Source organism: Syzygium oleosum, unplaced genomic scaffold (assembly GCF_021117445.2).
Source record: "Syzygium oleosum isolate NSW1041296 unplaced genomic scaffold, Sole_v2.1 Sole_v2.53, whole genome shotgun sequence".
Lineage (NCBI taxonomy): Eukaryota > Viridiplantae > Streptophyta > Magnoliopsida > Myrtales > Myrtaceae > Syzygium > Syzygium oleosum.
Genome location: NW_026607537.1, coordinates 1001991 through 1015936, shown reverse-complemented (window position 1 = coordinate 1015936; position 13946 = coordinate 1001991). Strand labels below are relative to the sequence as shown.

General features: G+C 39.7%; 1 pseudogene; it reads left to right on the top strand.

Annotated features, from left to right (window-relative positions):
- Positions 1-5932: 5932 nt before the first annotated feature.
- LOC130136879 (uncharacterized) lies at positions 5933-9029 on the top strand (annotated as a pseudogene).
- The last annotated feature ends 4917 nt before the right edge of the window (positions 9030-13946 follow it).

Below are 13946 nucleotides of genomic sequence, written 5' to 3'. Positions count from 1 at the left end.
TTGGAAATTTCCAACGAATTTTCCAATGAAAATTGTATACACTGAAATAATTGTCCGGAAAATTGAAATTCGTTGGAAAATTCGTTGGAAATTTCCAACGAATTTTCCAACGAATATCAAAAATGCCGAACAGTAACGGGTTTTTTTGTAATTCGTTGGAAAATTCGTTGGAAATTTCCAACGAAAAAAAATTCGTTGGAAATTTCCAACGAATTTTCCAACGAAAATTGTACACACTGAAATAATTACCCGGAAAATTGAAATTCGTTGGAAAATTCGTTGGAAATTTCCAACGAATTTTCCAACAAATATAAAAAATGCCGAACAATAAGGGGTTTTTTTGAATTCGTCGCAAAATTCGTTGAAAATTTCCAACGAAATTTGCGTCGAAAAATTTTTCGTTGGAAATTTCCAAAGAATTTTACTTTTCGTTGGAAAATTTGTCGCAAATTTGCAACGAAAATTTTTTCGTCGCAAATTTTCGTGGCAAAAATCCAGTTTTTTTGTAGTGATATATCATACAGCATTCAATTGCATGTTGGTCCATGGGCTGCCTCTTGAGGTGGAGGAACAGAATGCTCCGCGAGGGAAGTGATTATTTGATTTCGATGCTTGGACAGGAGAAGAAGATAAACATTGACGATATATTATTGTTGCACTAGGCTCAGAGGATACGCCATTGACTGGATTTTACATCTGTTATTATGTGCATGCGAGGAAACTTCTCTGCGGAGATTAGAATGACTCTTGCTTATATATCAAGAAGTGAAAGAGGGTTATATTCTTCTCAAATTTCTTCCCAGTAGGTGGAGAGAATCGACCATCATCTCTAAGCCTCGCTACAAGGGTTTTCCATCTGTTAGGGTATGCTCAGATTAAGTCTTAATTATTTCGAACCGAGAGGTCAAGGTTGGCGAGTCCGTTCGACTCATTAAGATGCTAGTAGTTTAAAATACTCTGCACGCACAAGGTATGTTGAAATTGAGCAACGCCGTATGAGTTGTTCAGAGATTGGTTGTAATATGAATCGACTTTGTGATTTTATAGAATATGGATGAATCCGTAACTAATAAGTAATCACCTTAGTGACTATTTGTCACGCCCCAAACCCTACGAACACGCAACATCCCGCCATGGTCTTCAATATGTGACGTCCCAGGATGCGTCGCCGACCCAATCGAATTAATAACGATTAAATGCATGCAGAAGCGAACTTAAATCACCCAATAACAATCGATAAACAGGATAGAGAGAAAAACACACAACATATATACATGATCAGTAGTATGCCGAGTTTTAGTATTTTACAAGTCCGCCACGCAGACATTCCCGAATACAACTACAAAAGGTAAGGGGTTAGCCTATCTCCTCTATCTACGAGGACAACCTTAAACTGTGTTCCTCTCAAAACAGTCGGTTCCCATGAAACGCTCCGCGTACTCATATCAGAGGACCTGAAAAGTGGTTAACAACAACGGATGAGAATAAATCTAAGCGAGTTCACGACCTAAGCCTCGACTAGGAGGTCAACTCATCTCAGATGTACTTAATACATGCAACGATATATCGATGGCAGACAACTCAATATACAAGATACGGGTACTTCACAACACAATCATAGGCAGCCTTACCTTGTCTCAGCATATGCACACGCCCTATACGTTATAATTCACTGCATGCCATAATAATGCAATAAGCATATAATGCAATCAGAATACGCATCAACCTTCTCAAGCATAATGCATTCACACGTGTCCTGATTATAAAGTGAAACCGTTTCGGCCCGTCCCATACCGTGCCTAGCAATTTCATCCCATAATCAAGCGTAATGCCATCACAATCTTTCATGCGTATTCCAAGTACTACAGCCACACCAGGGGCTACGGCACAACCCGCGATATTCGCCTCAGGTTGGCGGTCTTTCGGCATAACCAGGCATCGCCTTGCCCCATCGAGCGCGGCATCGTCTCACCAACCTCAATGATGGCATATCCCATAAATGGGTTCATTCCAAATCTGATTCGTGAATGACTACGTCTCCCCTGCTACCAGTGACAGCTTCCAATTACCGAATTGGGGACAGCCCTTAGGGCCACAGCCAAACCCTAGGTTGGCGGTCATCCGGTAGAACCGGGTACAAACGAACCTTTAGGTGATCATGCACACATAACAACACTCAGGTTCCATCATTATAATTTTCAATAGCCGATGCAAACATAATCCATGCTAATACGTTGAAATATCGCAACTTCCACACATAAAAATGTACTAAAATATTCACGCGTGATTATGCACATATCAATAAATTCTCAATCTCGGCACGTTTCTATATTCAAGTATTCACAACATATTTCTCACATAAAACTTAACAAATAAACCCGACACCTCAAGGTTTATTAATTAAATTCCCACAATTCTATATTTAATAATAATTAATCAATTCAATTCAACATACAAACCAATATATAAGGAAAGATTCCAACTTAGGCATCACAATTTAAGCCTAAAATAACCACAATTTAATTTTGGAATTTCCACAAAAATATTAATAAAATAATAATATTTTTAATTCGGAAAATTAATAAAATATCATTATTTAATTCCCGAAAATTAATATAATATTCCAACAGCTTAACAACTAATTCTTAATTAATTAACACTAAACATAATTAACATAAACTAATCCGCTCTAATCAAGTTTAACCTACTAAGCAAGGGATTAGGGCGATAACTCACCCGTTAGCGATTCCGAGAGCACCGGCGCATCAACGGCGGCAAGGGCTACACGTGACACGGTCCGAAATTGACACGAAAAGGCGACACACGGCCGGAATAGGGCTGAACAGAAGCCATAGAACTGGTTTGGTTTCGGTGAGGTGATTTGGCGACAGAAAACAGCACGGACAGGTTGCGCACGATGGCAGGGAGTCACGGCGTGGCTGTTGGTGGTTCCACTAAGAACTACGAGCAAAGAACATACACAGCCTAGGGGTCAGTTTCGTTTGCTCACCAAGGAGCAACTTAAAAAGAGACAAGGGGAAGTTGCGTGGAAGAGGAAAAAGGAGAGAGGGAGGTCCAACGTGAGAAGAGAGAGAGAATGAGAGTTATTGGGAGATCTTATCCACTCCCAAAGTCTTCTTCATCATTTTCTTTTGTTTCTTGGTCATAAATGCTAGAAGGGTAAAATGGTAATTTCACAAGGTATAAAAATACTTATATACGTATACGAGTTAGATTTTTGTACAGGCTCGTATAATCAAATTTGGGCTCAAACGGATTAGGAATGGGCTTGAAAATGCTAATGGGCTCAAACTTGGGCTTGAATTGCAATTGGGCTTGAAATTGGGCTTAATGGGCTAAATTGGGCCACTTGGGCTTGCCTTGGGCCCATGTGGCCGAATCACATTGGGCTTGAGGCCCAATGTGCCTTCATCCAGCCCACTTCCTCATGGGCTCAAATTCTCGGCCCGTTAAATCCTTTTCCGAGATTTTCGAGCAAACTAATAAACAAGCAAATCAATAAAGTGGTGTCCAATATTTTAGTTTTGAAATCCTCGGAGATTCGACATCCAAATTCGGATTCTAATTTGTGCTAAAAATCAATCAATCACGACTTTAGTATATCTCAAACTAACGGATGGCTTTTAGGAATTACGAGTATTCAATCCGTGATTGATTCGGTGTCAAACCACGTTTTAGTTTTCTCGAATCATGGATGATTTAGATTATCACGTAATTGCGAGAGGTCAATTGCTAGTTCCGAAGTACGCGATCATCAATCAATGGATTTAAAATCATTCGCAATATATACAACGGTCAAGCGGAATCACCCGCGATCCGATTGTATGCTATTGGCGAATCGTTCTATAGCCATCCCTTGATCGGTCTATAATGGCTCAAAATTGTCCCTCGTCAATCCTTATGGTCAAATTGTCAATTCATGGTAGAGTTCTCAAGTTGTGCGTATATAATTCCTTAATAGCTTTTTCCTATCGGTTAATGTCTCATGAGTGATCAATTCAGAGTGAGATACAACTAAGAGTGCATTGATTAATATCATCATTTCATTACATCTGAATATGGTCGAAATTGAGGATGTCACACTATTTATTGTGATCTAAAGGTAGGAAAAGAATAACGACCGTCGTAGCAGCTCTAGCAAGATGACAATGGTGGCCGGGACTCGAGATTCATGTGCTATACAGAAGTCTGTAGAGAGATATTGAAGAAAATTGCGGCCCACTTTAAATTGGAAGAATCTCATCTCGCTCTCTCACAAAAGGCTAATAAATAATACGTTCGTCGCTAATTTCGTCGCTAATTAGCGACGGACACTATTCGTCACTAAATTCATCACTAATTTACTAATTCCACAAATAGAAAATTTTGCGACGACCTTCATTGAAAATTAGCGATGAAAGCAAATTCGTTGCTAATTTTCGACGGAAATAGCGATGAAAAAGAGTTCGTCGCAAAATTAGCGACGAATATAAAAGTTCGTCGTAAAAATTAGCGACGAACATAAAAATTGGTCGCCAAATTTTGGGATTAACTTTTTGTGGCGAACATGAAGTTTGTCGCAAAATTTTTTATTTGTTAAATTTTTAATATAATAAATCATTGCTAATTTCGTCGTTAATTACTGTCATCGCTAATTTCGTCGCAAAATTACAATATAAAAAAAATATTGAGCCATGGAAAATTAGCAACGAACATAAAAGTTCGTCGCTAATTTTGCGTTGCCCGCCTTCACCCCCAGTTTCTCCAGAAAATATTAGGTGGTCTCGGACCGCCAAGTCAGCGTGGTCCCGGACCGCTCATGAAGCGCCACATAGCTCCACGTGGATTTGTGGGGCCGGCTCGCCAGCCCTCGATTTTCTCTCCACAAAAAAGAGTAATTTCCATCCCCACTCTCCTAGCCTGCACACTAGCCAATGCTCTGCTTTTTTTTTCTCATATTCTCTCTACTCATGAGTCCTATCTGTCCTTTCGTTTCCTTATCCGAAGGAGGAGAAGAAAAGCAAACAGGTGTCTCCCGCTCTCTCTGCCCTGCACATAAATTTTGAATTTTTCGCACCGAGATTTCGCTGGTCCACCGTTCCTTGCTGCTCCAGCATTCGTCAAGCGGCTGTTCCCCACTGTCGCTGACGACGAAGCATGTTAAGGCCACCCCTGCTCCATTGAAGCTCCAGTGTATTCCATATTACAAGGAAAATATTCAGGTTCATCTGCTTTGAGAGCAGTTTGCCGCTTTCTACTTTCTTGGCTTATACTTTTTCATTTCAAGCAAACTGTATTACCAGTTTTTCCGAATTAGATGTGCAGCTGGTAAATTTATTTTGATAGTAGTTTCCCAGAGTCGACTATATAACTCTCTTTTTCATTATTGCAGCTTATTTTCTCCACTGCCATTGATGGTAAGATAAAAGCTTAGTTGTATGATTGCCTGGGATCTAGAGTGGACTATGATGCTCCCGGTCGATGGTGCACCATGATGGCTTATAGTGCGGATGGAACAAGGTAGCATGTTGCCTCAGAAATATACGCAACGAACTGCTCGATAGAAATATATACACCTTCTTCATTACCATTCCAACGACTGGGAAGTTACTTTTTTTTTTTTTTTTTGGAGAAAATCGAGGGCTGGCGAGCAGGCCCACAGATCCACGTGGAGCCACGAGGCGCTTCATGAGTGGTCCGGGACCACGCTGATTTGGCGGTCCGAGACCACCTAATATTTTCTCCATTTTCTCTTTCTCTCTCCTGATTCCTACACCACACTGTTGACTCTCCTTCTCTCTCTCCCCCGGAAACAATGGCGTCTTAGCTCCTCCTTCTCTCTCTACAGTCCAGCAACTCTGTCGCTCTCGACTCCCACTTCGCGTTCGAAGCGCTTTGGCGTCCGTGCGGCGTTTGCCGGGAAGGTGGCGGCATGGTGGACTCGGGGCTCTCCGGTTCGAACGAAACCAGCTACAGCAGCGGCGTGTGCTCCACGCCGACCGGCACGGAGGCTCCCTCCTCATACGCGACGCCGCCGGATACGGAAGCCCTGAGGAGGCTCTCCGACAGCCTCGAATCGATCTTCGAGCGCCCGCGCTCCGGCGCCGGCTCGTCCTTCTCCGACGCCGCGAGGTCCCCGTCCACCGGTGCGTCCTCGCCGCGGGGAGCCCGTTCTTCGGGGCCGCGTTCGCGGGGAGTGAGAGCGGGGCGAGGCTCGAATTGGCGGAGGTGTTTGGCGTGAGTTCTTTCTTGGGTGTTCTTCCTTTTTTTTTTCTGGGGAAAAGGAAGAAACTGGAGAGGAGCACGCCGGTGAGGAAGCCTAACACTTCGACTTCAGATCTGCTCACGTGGTCGGAGACTCCGCCTCCCCACGATTCGGTCGCGCCCGGTTCGGCTTCCTCTCTCTCCAATTCTCGCTCTCACCAGGCGCGGCGTTCGCTCGATTCATTCTTGATCTTTCGTTTTAGTTTCTGTTTGATGCGATGAGTGTGCTTCTGCTTTATTTTTTTCATGTAAAGTACTGATGATTTCCTGCTCATAGAATGAGTTTAATTTGCAAATGACATGGGAGGAGGTTCATTTGATGTGCGATCAATCTCTCATTTGCACTCTTTCGTGAGACATATCTATTTGTTAATTTTCATTTGAACTCAATTTGTGACTGAAGTGGTAAATTCCTTCTTCCCGCTTGTTGAACTGTTCTTTTTGTTTTTTTCCCCTTTGGCACTCTGCCATTAGTTTCATTTCTGACTTCTACTGAATTTCTTACTCTTGTTAAACTGATGGCTCCATCATGGTTGTTAATTTTGCGGGTGTTGTGAGAAGAGAGTAAGTGCTGTTGCAGTAAGCAATGATGGCCTATTTGTGTGTTTTGCTGATAAATTTGGAGTTGTTTGGGTTGTGAGTTTAAAGGAGGATGCTGAAAATCAGGCTTTGCCTGATAAAAAAGCAGCACCAATGCTGGCTCACTATTGCAGCATCATCACTAGCTTGGTAAGTTGGTTTCTTTTTTAAGGTGTCCCTTTTATCCCCTTCTGTGTGTCCAACATACCCAGATAAAGTTTAAACTGTTGTTAATTTTTTGAAAGAGAACTCAAATGTTAAATTCTTTTATTGATTTTGGTAATGCTTAAATATTTGCTAATTTTTGGCGTGACTGTCCATCCTTGACGTCATGATGACCTGTATGCTTTTGAATGCTTCGTCGTTGTGTTATTAAGTGAAGGATCTGTTGCAGGAATTTTCTCCAGATGGACGGTTCATTGTCAGTGCTGATCGGGATTATAAAATTCGTGTGAAGCTATTTACTTATCTATCAGTTAAACTTCTAGGTTGTTCTTATGCCAATCTTGTATCATTTTGTAATTGCCACAGGTTACTGTGGTTCCCAAGAATCCATTGGATGGGGCTCACGAGATACAAACTTGTTGCTTGGGTCATTCTGAGTAAGTGTCTATGCGTTGAAGTTCGAGGCCAGGTGTTTTGAATAGAAATTTTGAAAAGATTTTGGCTTTTTATGTGCCCTTGACACGATTAAACATCGAATCATGTATGCTGTTCTGAAGATTTTATTGGCAGATTAAGTGAGGTACTAAGTCGCTTTATTTCTGATGTTTATGACATATGTATCCTGCCTTGACTTCATTCGTTCCCCAGATTATCCACATGGGCTTCTTGTTTCAGGAAGCGGTGATTCCACTGTGAGTGATTGCAGCTGAGAAGTTTCCCCGGTTTACATGGAGTCTAGTTTTACCTAAGTACTCAGTGCATCTTTCCTCTGTAGGTTCGCCTTTGGGATGTGACATTGGGTTCTCTCTTGGATACTTGTGAAATTGGAGCTAAGGTATTGGTTCCTCACCTCTTTGAATGTTAAGATGGTATCACTGACTTGAATGCGTCTAAGATTTTTGTCAGACTTATAATGCTTCAAAGATTCTATGTAGTACCTACTTCCACAGAACTGTATTCAGGTTAACTTATGTCTCAGTTAACCAGTAAATGTGCTTGCACTTTCACAATAGAGCAAAATGACTAAGAATGCTTAGGTGTGGTTCAAACTAGCTGCTGTTTCTTTCATTATAATTTTGTTCTGTTTGGTTCTTCACCCAGTTTGACAGAAGGATTTACTTTCTTCCTGAAGGCAGAACTTTCAGCTACTGATGGAATAGAAGAAGAGCCCTGTCATGCTGTCACTGATCTTTGCACTTGTCCAAATGGTACATCCATAGCATTGGCAGTTCAGAGGCAAGTTCCAGAATACTCTTTAACTCTTTAGGCTTGAACCTGGAAGATTTCCTGATTCATTTTCTTGATTCTGATGCTTCATGTGTGGTTTTTGTAGCTTGAAAGGTGTAATGCTTCTGAACTGTGATCTTTCTGCTAAAACTCTTTCTATAGCCAAGGTAAGCATATCCCTAGTACTCTCCCTGTTTTGTATTTTTGAATGGCCTGCAAATACATGCAATGCATGGGTCAATTTTCTTGCAACATGTCTATGCATTAAGGGAACGATCCGGGGAAAGAAGAATTCTAATTAGGCTCATTCCCCCAACCCATTGTAGCCAGACCTTTGAATAGATGACCGTCTGACAATGTTTATATGAATTATTCAATCTTGTATCGAAGTTTAAGGTGGCTCGCACATGTTTTGTTATTATGAGTAGGTTGTTGATTGTAATCTATTGTTGCTACTTCTGGACCCTTTTTATATGGTTAAATGCATACATAACGCAGTGTCGGTCCCTTGACTGCTGATTTTTTCAGGTGATTCTCATTGAAGGAGAGACCTTAATACCGACAAGCTTGGGGACAAGCTTATCCGAGGGACTTCTGTGGATGGTCACGGTATCTCTAAGTTGCGTGGTTTCAACCAATCCTCTTTGGCTCAAGTGAGGGCCGTGTCTGCTTTTGAGGACAACAGTCAGGATGTACAGCGGAGGGAACATAATCCTCTTGAGAGGATTATGTTCAAGTACATTGAGCTTTATGTTCAAGTACATGGAAAATGTAGATGAATGTGTTTCATTTTCATATTATTATAATATTTTGATGTTATTAAGTGCTTAATCAATGTTAAATACAAATTCTAGAAATTAATTTTGCTTTTAATTAGATTTAAAATCGAAAAATAAAAGAAATGATTTTATCATACGATCACAAATTATAAAAGTTCATTGCAAAAATAAAATTTCGTTGCTAATTTCGTCCCTAAACAATATTCATCGCAGAGTTTGTCGCTAAATTCGTTCCGGAACAATGTTCGTGGCAAAAGTCGATTTTTCGTGGCAAATTAGCGACGAACTTTGCCACGAATAAATTCATCGCAAATTACTGACAAAAAAAAAAATTTCGTGGCAAATTAACGACGAATTTTGCCACGAATAATTAGCGATGAATTGATTTCGTCGCAATTTAGCGACAAAAATTGAAATTTTTCGTCGCTAAATTTTGTGACGCCAAATTGGCGACGAAATTTTTTTCGTTGCATATTCATTTAACGACAAATTTTGCCAAATTTTGTGGCAAAATTCGTCGCTAAAACCTAATTTTTTTTAGTGCAAAAGCACTAATTTGAAATGGAAACTCTCACAAATTCCAGTAAGTGGAATATTTTTAAATATGAAGCATGAAAAAATAAATTAAATACTAAAATATAGATAATCACAAGTCGAAAAATATCATAACTAACTCAAAACAAATCATTAATAATGAATTAGTAGACAAAAAAAAAATTACCCTCTTGATTCGAATCTCATAGATGAAGGTATGCAAGGACCTAAAATATATTACAAGATCAGTCTTAGGATCACATGAGCCAAAGTTAAACTTAAAATAAAGAAAAAAAGGATTTTCGATCGAATTTCGTATTAAGTTTATTTTTGAGTTATTAATGTTGCAATTTAAAACCCTTTGAATTTACCTTAAATCTTTTTTTTTTAAATCGGTCAAGCGAGTCTCTTATTTTTGACTCATTAGAAAATTACCCTATTGAATAATCGAATCTCGTAGATCAAAGTATATAAGGACCTAAAAAAAATTACAAGATCAATCTTATGATCACATGAGCCAAAGCTAAAGTTAAAATAAAGAAAAAAGGATTTTCGATCAAATTCCATATTAAGTTTTTTTTTGAGTTACTAATGTTGCAATTTAAAACCCTTTGAATTTAGCTTAAATCTTTTTATTTTTAATCGGTCAAACGAATCTCTTATTTTTGACTCATTCAAACTCATCTATTCGGTTGAATTGCGAAAATCAAGAGAAATCGTGGTGCAAAAGATCCGGCCAGATAACCGCTCGGAAGGAGAGATTGGAGGGGAGGTCACGAAAACGATATCCACTCCAGTTCTCATGTGTGCGCGGCGTTCTTCTGCCGTTACTCCACCGCAAGCTTCTTCACGCCAGTCATCCTCCAATACACACTCAAATCTCCATCCATCCCCGTGATCATCATCTCCATCAAGTCCAGTTCTCAGAGAGCTCTAAAACACTTCGTTTTGTGGATTTCTTTCATTCGCGAACCGTCACAGTCGCTATCGAACGTTGTCTGAAGCCATCGTCTGCTTCATCTTGTTCTTTGATCTTTGGTAGAGAGAATTCGAGGAGGTCTATTCTCGCTAGAAGTTTCTGGCGCTCATCTTCCCCAGGGACGCTCTCCAGAATCTCATCGTGCTCGCTTGACTAATAATCGCCATCAAAATTCCTCCTGAGCAAGGTAAGACTCGAAACGCTCTGATTCGGTTATTTTGCAGACGAAAGGTTAGTTTGAAGTCAGATGTTGATGTTTTGTCTGGAAAGCGATTAGGGTTGGAACTAATTTTCATTGATAGGAATTAAAACCTTTTCAAGAAATACTTTGGACCGAAATGTAGACTTAGTATTGCATATGGAATTGTTTTCCACGATGCTCACCATTTTGTTCGATTAAATGCACGAGGTAGATCCGTGGCAGTGACTATAAGCTCCATTAGAAACCAATGCGGCATATCCTAGATGATTTTGTTAAAAGAATGTTGATTACTGGATATGTTTGCTAAGTCAATTTACTGTCAATCCAGAATTTCTTTCACATACCGGTGGATTTGATTTCCATTACATTTTGTCGTCCTCAAGTACGTTACTGATTGCTTGTTTTTGCTGTTGTTGTATTTGCATGGTTCGTGTTAAACGGTGACCGGTTGTGATAAAACGGCTGGAGCTGAGATCGTGCTCTTCCTTGTGAAGGTTTCACTGTTGTCTCGGTAAGTCATGGGCGATTCCTGTTGGAATTGCAGTCCGGCAAACGGTGAGGGCGTAGTTCTTGCTATACAAATAAGAAATCGGCAAAGGAATATATGGTTGATATCTTGACGTTCTGGTATGATGAGCTTTCAGTTTTGATAATCTGGTGTAGTGAGCTACGTTTTTTTTGGATCTGTGCATTCCCAGTTTGTCTTGAAGAAGACGATGAAAGGAATACGCCTAAACAAATAAAAAAAAATCAAAGAGAAAAGAAAGAAAAAAGAAAAAAAAATATCATGTGTTTAATCAGTTCATAGTAAAAGATGACCTAAGTTGAGGTTTTTTTTTTTTTTTTAACTTGAGCTTGTTACGATTTTAATTGAGTTTGGGTTTGGTTTGGTCTTTAGAAAGTATGCGCCTAATTTCACTCGAATAGGTTTGGACTGAATTAATATATTTAGTGAATGATTCTAGATAGATTGAAAGGGCTTGATTTAAGAGTCCAAATTTGCATCTGTAGCCCAGACCCGTAGGATCAGATCAGCCGATATCCGAGCCCAGCCCGAGTCATTCCAGAAAATAAAAAAAATCCGAAAAATAAAACAATGGGAAAAATATTTAGAAAAGTAGACCTTGATTAGGTTGTTAGATTTTACTATTAAAATTAATCTAGTTTCGTTTAGTTATAGTTTAGGAATTATTAGGGAGTTCTGATTTTCTCTAGTTTAAATATAGGAAAATTAGTTTATTTAGAAAATTGAATTTGATTTGAACTTAGCTCATGGGAGTTGCTGTCCTAGGGCTCAATAATGAGGTCATGTAATATTCTTTGCCCGACTTGTATCGGCTTATTGTTACCACACATTACTTTTTACTCTCCTCTTATTATCGCTTTTGATGTGTTTGTTTTAGCCTTCTATGTAGTATCCTTGATTGAGTTTCTATTATTATTTTTAGCCTAGTTGGATGGTTTGGCCATACACTGGAATCATAATAAACACACAAACATTTGTATGGACATTTAGCGGGGCGAGAACCTTAGGATTCATAATTTTATAAAAAGACAGGACATTTCAGTTGACATATATAATCAAGTTTGAGTACTGAAAGGGCAATATAATCAAGTCCTCGATCCTAGATCTCGGGTTGTGTAACAAGTGAGGTATACTCCCATACTTCACTTGGTTCTTAGTCGACCCCAATAAACTAGTGGCGACTCCTCATATAGAATTTTAATAGGGTTAATTGAATCTATATGAATTTCCGATCGTAGTGCGAGTTAAGGGTTTGAGAGAACTCGAACTGATTGTGGACCATCGGTCTGTGTTTGGGATTACCTCTAAACCCATATATCCCTCGACACCTGTCGCGACCTCTCAATAAGAAGCTCAAATTGGATATGCTCTCATGAGCGCATGCTCACGGAGCTATAACGGCAAAGAAGAGGAATCGAGGTTACATGCTACAATTAGTAACGAAGCCAATTAGGAGAACCTTGCTAATGGTCTTCAAGTGGGATCGACGATGCTGGAGCTTTAGATAGGACTTAATCTCCTTGCAGTTCTTGGCTACAAGACAGAGCTGAAGAGGTGACGTACACATTGACGGAAAAGCTCAACAAGGAAGAGTTCTTTGCCACGATTTTCGGTTGAAATGACGAGGAATCTCATAATGCTTTGACTGAGGAGATTAGCACCGGCGACAAGATTTGAACCGAAGATGGAGCACTTCGAGACTCTCGACCAAGAAAACAGAGCAACAGAGAGTATGCTCGGCAGGTGATGAAATCACCTCCAAGCGATTAATGACATCCGAAAGATGATGAAAAAGAGCAAGAATCTTGTAGAACCTCCCGAATCTCTTTTTACCCCGAGAACAAATTTCTTGAGTTGCTTTCAATTTTCTCTTAGTTGTGAACTCAAAAATATCATCTCCCCTTCTAACGAGCAAAATTCGCCTTTATATACTCTGATCCATACAGTTAGATGAGAGAGAGTTTGTTACCCACGTCTTTTTGTGCATGTGCTCAATCCTCAGCACCCATAATCTTTGCTCAACTTTCTCCTTTTCACACGGGCCTTCGTCTCCAGCATTTCCAGTGGGCCTAGTTTTTATTTTTCCAGGATATAGCTCAGCAGGGATTTAGATATGCCTCATTATTGTAATCTTTTAAATTTTTTTGTTTTACTCTTTCACTATCCTGATGATCTCTAATCGTGTCGTTGTCGTGGCCATATTAAGCCTTTATATTACAGTAGACCTAACTATTCGAGAAGAAGCCCCAAACTTTATCTTATCTATCAATTTTGGCATCATCTTGCAAAATTATTTTAGGAGCTGAATACTTTGCCTTGCTACATTTTAAAACTACTCATTCTACATTAATCCATGCCGTGTCTTTCCATCTATGCTCTCTTTGTATCTCTATCAGCTCTATAACCTTCTTAATCACTGGTCTTGTTTTTTTCTTGGCCTTTTAACTTGCTGTTTCTATGTCGAGTACATATACCTAGAGGACTTGATGCGGTTTATGCCCAAAGATTAGGCTGTTAAGACAATGAGTCTATTTGAAAGAATATCTGAGAGTCAGAAAATTAGCAAACCATCCTTAAAAAGACTGGGTGGTAAAAGATCGTAGAAAGTATCTAGCGTTGTTATCTTGACTCTTTTAGCACTTGATTGAAAGATTGGTACAAGTAAAATGAGGTCGTGTATAAAAAGAAGGA